Below are 6,795 nucleotides of genomic sequence, written 5' to 3'. Positions count from 1 at the left end.
GTGTTAGGCCTGGGCAGGGGACCCCCAGCTCCCGCAATCATCGGATCCACCCCTGCTCCCCGTGATCGCTGGCTCTGCCCCTGTCCCCGCCATCGCTGGCTCCCTCCCTGCTCCCGCCATCGCCGGCTCCACCCTGCCCAGGCCAAATGCCTCTGACCAAGGCGTTAGGCCTTTGCAGGGGACCTCCAGCTCCCTGCCATTGCTGGCTCCCTCCCTGCTCCCCGCCATCGCCGGCTCCCTCTCTGCTCCCTGCCATCGCCGGCTCCCTCCCTGCTCCCCGCCATCGCCGGCTCCGCCCCTGCCCAGGCCTAAAGTCTCTGACTGAGGCGTTAGGCCTGAGCAGGGGATCCCCAGCTCCCCACCATCGCCGGATCCACCCCTGATCCCCGTGATCGCTGGCTCCGCCCCTGCCCAGGTCTTACCCCTCTCTGCTCCCTGCCATCGCCGGCTGACCCCCAGCTCCCCGCGATCGCCGGCTCCGCCCCTGCCCAGGCCTAACTCCTCAAGGCATTAGGCCTGGGCAGGGAACCCCTCAGCTCTGATTGCCGCTGGGCGCCTATTTATGCAAATTAACCACCATCTTTGTTTGGTTAATATGCATACTCATCCGATTGACTGGTGGGTGTAGCAGAGGTATGGTCAATTTGCATGTTTGTCTATTATTAGGTAAGATGGGTGTTGGATTTTGTTGAATACTTTTTCTGCATCAATTGATATGATCATATCATTTTTGTCTTTCAATCTTTTTATGTGACATGTATCATGTGTATTGATTTGCAAATACTGTACTTGCCTTGCAACCCTGTAATAAATCCCACTTGGTCATGGTGTATGTTCTTTTTAATATATTGCTGGATTCGATTTGCTAATATTTTGTTGAGGATTTTAACAACCATGTTCATTAGGGATATTGGCCCATAGTTCTTTTTCTTGTAGTGTCTTTATCTGGTTTTGAAATTAGGATAATGTTGGCCTCATAAACAGAGCTTGGAAGTGTTTCTTCCTTTTGGAATTTTTGGTATAGTTTGAGCAGGATAGGTGTAAGTTGTTCTTTGAAGGTTTGGTAAAACTCCCCTGTGAAGCCATCCGGACCAGGGCTTTTTTTGCTGAGATTTTTTTGATTACTGCTTCTATTTCATCAGTTGTTACTGGCCTATTCAGGTTTTTTGATTCTTCGTGATTCAGTTCTGATAGATTGTATATTTTTTGGGGGGGGGGGGATTTTTTTTATTTCCTCCACATTGTCCAGCTTGTTGGTATATAGTTGTTCATAGTGTTTTCTTACAATCCTTTGTATTTCTGTGGTGTCTGTTGTTACTTCACTGCTTTAGTTTTTTTGTTTAAATTTTATTGTTTAAGGTATTACAAATAGTAGTACATATGTCTCTTTTTTTTCCCCATTGACCTCTCCCCAGCCTCCCCTACCCCCCCAGCACTTGCCCTCGTCCCCCCGCCCCCAGTGACTTGCGTCTGTTGGTTATGCTTATATGCATGCATACCCTAGGAATATATCCCAAGAAAACAGAAACACCAATCAGAAAGGTTATATGCACCCCTATGTTCATAGTAGCGCAATTTACAATAGCTAAGATTTGGAAACAGCCTAAATGCTTTAGTTTTTGATTTTATTTATTTGGGTCCTCTATCTTGTTTCTTGATGAGTCTGGTTCAACAATCTTGTTTGTGTTTTCAAAGAAACAGCTCTTGGTTTATTTTATTTTTTTTTATATTGTTCTTTTAGTCTCTATGTCATTTATTTCTGCTCTGATCTTTATTATTTCCTTCCTTCTACTAACTCTGGGCTTTTCTTGTTCTCTTTCTAATTCTTTAAGTTGTAGGGTTAAATAGTTTATTTTTAGTTTTTCTTGTGGTTTTTTTTTTTGAGGTAGGCCTGTAATGTTATGAACTTCCTTTTGCTGTGTCCCAGAGATTTTGGGTAGTTGTGTGTTCATTTTTGTTTGTTTCCAGGAAGTTTTTGATTTTTTTCTTGATCTCATTGGTAACCCATTCATTGTTTAATAACATGCTATTTAGCCTCCATGTGTTTGAGTGATTTTGATTGTTTTTACTGTAGTTGATTTCTAATTTCATTCATTTATTATCTGAGAAGATGCTTGATATGATTTCAGTCTTCTTGAACTTGTAGAGTCTTGTTTTGTATCCTAACATGTGATCTATCTTTGTGAACGATCCATGTGCACTTGAGAAGAATGTATATTCTGCAGCTTTGGGGTGAAATGTTCTATAAATGTCAATTAAACCCATCTGATCCAGTGTGTCCTTTAGAGTCACTGTTTCCTTGTTAATTTTTTGTTTGGAAGTCAGCGGGGTGTTCAAGTTCCCTAATAAAACTGTACCAATGTCAATCATTCCCTTATATTCCTCTAGAAGTTATTAAATATATTTAAGTGCTCCTGTATTATGTGCATATATGTGTACCAGGATTATATCCTCTTATTGGATTGACTGGAGGCCCAGTGCATGAAATTCGTGCACAGGTAGGGTCCCTAGGCCTGGCCGGTGATCAGGGCCAGCTGGGGCCTTCCTTCCCCCGGCTGTGGCGCTGCCCCCTGGTGGTCAGTGCACGTCATAGCAAGCTGCTGAATTCAGGGTTGGTCAAACTCCCAAGGGGACAGTTTGCATATTAGCATTTTATTATATAGGATTCCTTTAATATTATGTAATGACCTTTGTTGTCTCTTGTAATGGCCTTCAGTTCTTCATATTTTGTCAGATATGAATATTGCTATCCCAGCCTTTTTGTCTTTTCCATTTGCATGGATAATTTTTTCCATTTGTTCACTTTCATTTTGTGTGAGTCTTTTGTTTTGAGGTGGGTGTCTTGTAGACAGCATATAATTGGGTCATGTTTTTCTATCCATTCTGCTACTCTATGCCTTTTGATAGCATTTAATTCATTTACATTTCAGGTTATTGATAGTTACTCTTTTATTGCCATTTTAATTCTGTATGCCTCTTTCTCCATTTCTTCTTAGTACAGCAGTCTCTTTAGCATTTATTGCAGTGCTTATTTAGTGGTGACAAAGTGCTTTAGTCTTTTTTGTTTGGGAATCTCTTCATTTCACCATCTAATTGAATGATAGCCTTGCTTCATATAGTAATCTTAGTTTCAGATACTTGCTTTTCATTACCTTGAATACTTCATGCCTTTCTCTTCTGGCATGTAGAGTTTCTGATGAGATATCAGCTGACAGCTTTATGGGAGATCCTTTGTAGGTAACAATTTGCTTTTCTCTTGCTGCCTTTAAGATTCTCTCTTTGTCTTTAATTTTTGTCATTTTAATTATGATGTGTTGGGACATGGGCCTGTTTGGGTTCTTCTTGCTTGGGGCTCTCTGTGCCTCCTGACTTGTGTAACTTTTTCCTTCACCAGGTTAGGGAAGTTTTCTGCCATTATTTCTTCAAACACATTCTCTATCCCTAGCTCATTTTCTTTTTTTCTTCTTTTTTTTTTTACTCCCTTGCTCACTTTCTTCCCCTTCTGGCATATGTATTACGTGAATATTGTTACATTTCATGTTGTCTCTTAAGCTTCCTTAAGCTCTTCTCCTGCCTTTTAATTGTTTTTTCTTTTTGGTTTTCTGGTTGAGTGATTTTTTTCTACCCTGTCTTCTAATTCACTGATGTGATCCTCGGCTTCTCCTAATCTGCTGTGTATTCCTTCCACCATGTTCTTTATTAGTGCCATGCCATTCTTCATATTTACTATATCTTTTTTCATGCTGTTTATATCTTTGCCATCATTATTCTGAACTCTATGTCTGTAAATTTCTTATCTCCATTTCATTTAGTAGTTCTTCTGGGGAATTCACTTGTTCTTTCATTTCTGTTTTGGTTTTTTTTTTCCTCCCCATTTAAAAAAATATTTTTATTGATTTCAGAGTGGAAGGGAGAGGGCAAGAGAGAGAGAAACATCAATGATGAGAATCATCGATCGGCTGCCTCCTGCACTCCCCCTACTGGGGATTGAGCCCGCAACCCAGGCATGTGTCCTGATCGGGAATCAAAGAGGGACCCTTCAGTCCGCAGGCCGATGCTATATCCACTGAGCCAAACCACCCAGGGCTCTCCCTATTTTGACTGCCTGTTTGGGTTTGTGTCTGTGTATTAGGTACATCTGCTACAACTTCCAGTCTCTAGTGCAGGACAGTGTCAGAGGTTATTTGTGACTGGCCCTCAGTACTGTTTGGAGCTATCAGCAATCCACAGCTTTTGGCTCCCTCTGCTGGGGTTTGTTGTCTTTGGACAGGAACAAGATGTGCACCAGAGTCTGATTTTCCTAGTCCTGTGCCCACAAAGAGATCAGGCAAAGACTCAGAGGCTCCAGAGATCCTCCTCTGCCTTCAGTCTGATTGTTATTAGCATTGATCAGCCTCAGGCTATCTACCACAGGGTGGGGTGGGAGGTTCTTCCAACATGGGGGGGCAACTGCTTCCCCTCCAGGCAAAAACCACCAGGATAACAAATGTCCCTGGGAGATAGATATCCTCTGCAGAATGAAGGAATTACTAAGAACAGGAAACTTGGATGGCTGCCCTTCTAGCTCCAACCCCATAACCCCCAACCCTTGGGCCTGTTATTGATAGGTATGGGGTATGCTTACATCAGTTGCTGCTTGTTTAAGAGATTTTAGGTAAGTCTGAAGCCTGAGCCAGGACAGGCCATTCATATGGAAAAGCCGCTGCAAACAGCTTGGTTGGAGCTGCAAATTGGATGGGGCAGTTTCTCAGGGAATTATCAGGGTAGAGCAAATAGTGTGGGCTAAGCCAATTGAAACTCAGATATGGCTGCCAGTTAGCTCTGCAATGGGGAGGTCCTAGCACAGAAACAGTGACCCATATGAGCACCCCTGTCTAGGAGAAAGCCACCCCGAGTTCTTACTCTGATGCCAGACTATCCTGTTCCTCCCCGAATGTCCCAGGTTCCTTTCAAGTCGCCCCTCCAGCACTGGAGCCCAGAGGGATCAAATATGATTAAGTTCATGCGCCAGCCCTTTAATAGAAACTGCCTGGGTCTCCTGCAACCTTTGTGTCACTCAGCTACAGTCCCTCCTGGCTTTTACAGCTTGAAGTTATGGGGACTTCTCTTCCCAGTTTTGGAACCCTGTTCTTGGGGTCTGCTGTGGGGCTCGGACCCCTTGTTCCTCACGGGAGGCCTTTGCAGCCACAATATCCCTCTCGATTAAAATAATGCCCCATGTGGGTGTTGGACCAGATTCCGCACCTCCGTCCCTCCTACCAGTCACACTGTGCTTTTTTTTTTTTTTTACTTCTCTAGTTGTAGGACTTCCATTCAGCCAGATTTCAGGTGGTTCTGTATGATGGTTGATCTGATTTTAGTTGTAATTTTGATGTTGTGGTAGGCGGCAATTACCAGCATTTATCTACATGGCCATTTTGATTCTCCGAAACACTTTATTCATTCACTTGGCTTCAAGGACATTACAGTTTTTACATCTCTTTAAAAAAATAAAGTTTTTATTGATTTCAGAGAGGAAGGGAGAGGGAGCGAGAGACAGAAACAGCAGTGGTGAGGAGAGAGGAAAGGAAGAGTGGAGAGAGAGAAAGAAAAAGAGAATCATTGATTTGTTGTTTTACTTATTTATGCATTCATTGGTTGCTTTTTGTATGTGCCATGACTGGAGCTTAAATCCACAACCTTGGTGTATTGGGCTTCTTTTTTCCTTCTTAATAGTACAGTGGTCTTTCATATTTACACTTATCATGCCATAGATTCATAGGGAGTAGGTTCTAGCAGCTCAAGCTCCTTTTCATTGGTTCTCACAAAGTGTGCTGCTCTTGCTCTGGGTGGAGCAGGCTGGCACTTCATTTGAATCCAGGTACCTTTCTCTTTGGATTCCTTCTTTTTCTGATCATTTTCCTTCACATGTTTCAGAAGCTATCTAAGCTCTTAGAGTGCTTAATATACCAAATACATACATCAATTGCTTTCTCTCTCTCTCTCTTTTTTTTTTAATTAATCCTCACCCAAGGATATTTTTTCCATTGATTTTTAGAGAGAGTGGAAGGGAGGGAGGGGAGGAGGGAGGAAGAGACAGAGAGAAAACCAAAGAGAGAGAAACAGACAGACAGACAGACAGACATTGATGTGAGAGGGACACATTGATTGCTTACCTCCTATACATGCCCCAACTGGGGCTGGGATTGTACCTGCAACCCATGTACATGTTCTAGACCAGGAATCAAATCGTGACTCTTTGGTGCGTGAGCAGATACTCTAACCACTGTGCACACTGGCCAGGGCTGGGGCATTCCTTTTGAACAGTGCCCATTACCTTGATGTGTACAATATCATCTTTCTTGTAGATTTGCATGTATGTGGCCAAAGGAACAACTTCCTTGTTTTCTTAAAGGCCTAGAGAACATATAGTTTGTGCCTCTCCACTTTGCCTTTGTGTTAGTCATTTTGGGGAATTACTGGAAGATGGTAGGGCCAAAAGGAGGGTCGGAATTGGGTGCTTTTTATGGTGGAGAAAGGGAGTATAGTCTAAAAACAAAAAAGTACAAAAAGGAAAACACATTAGCTACTTCCAGGTCTGTGGTATTAGGGTATGGGCACCATAGGGAGACATGTTCTCAGGAAGGTCAGAGAAGAAGTAAGGATAATAGGAGATTTTACTGGTGGTGGACAGTGAGTGTTTTAGCATTGGAGATGCTTGGGAGATGGAGACAGAATAAAGCATGTGTGTGGAGATTAGTTTATGAGATAAAGGGCGGCCTGGGATTCAGAGCCTTCTTATGATAACTGATGTAA

Source organism: Myotis brandtii, unplaced genomic scaffold, assembly GCF_000412655.1.
Source record: "Myotis brandtii unplaced genomic scaffold, ASM41265v1 scaffold62, whole genome shotgun sequence".
NCBI classification, from domain to species: domain Eukaryota; kingdom Metazoa; phylum Chordata; class Mammalia; order Chiroptera; family Vespertilionidae; genus Myotis; species Myotis brandtii.
The sequence above is the reverse complement of the archived record's forward strand: the minus strand, read 5'-3'. Positions refer to the sequence as shown.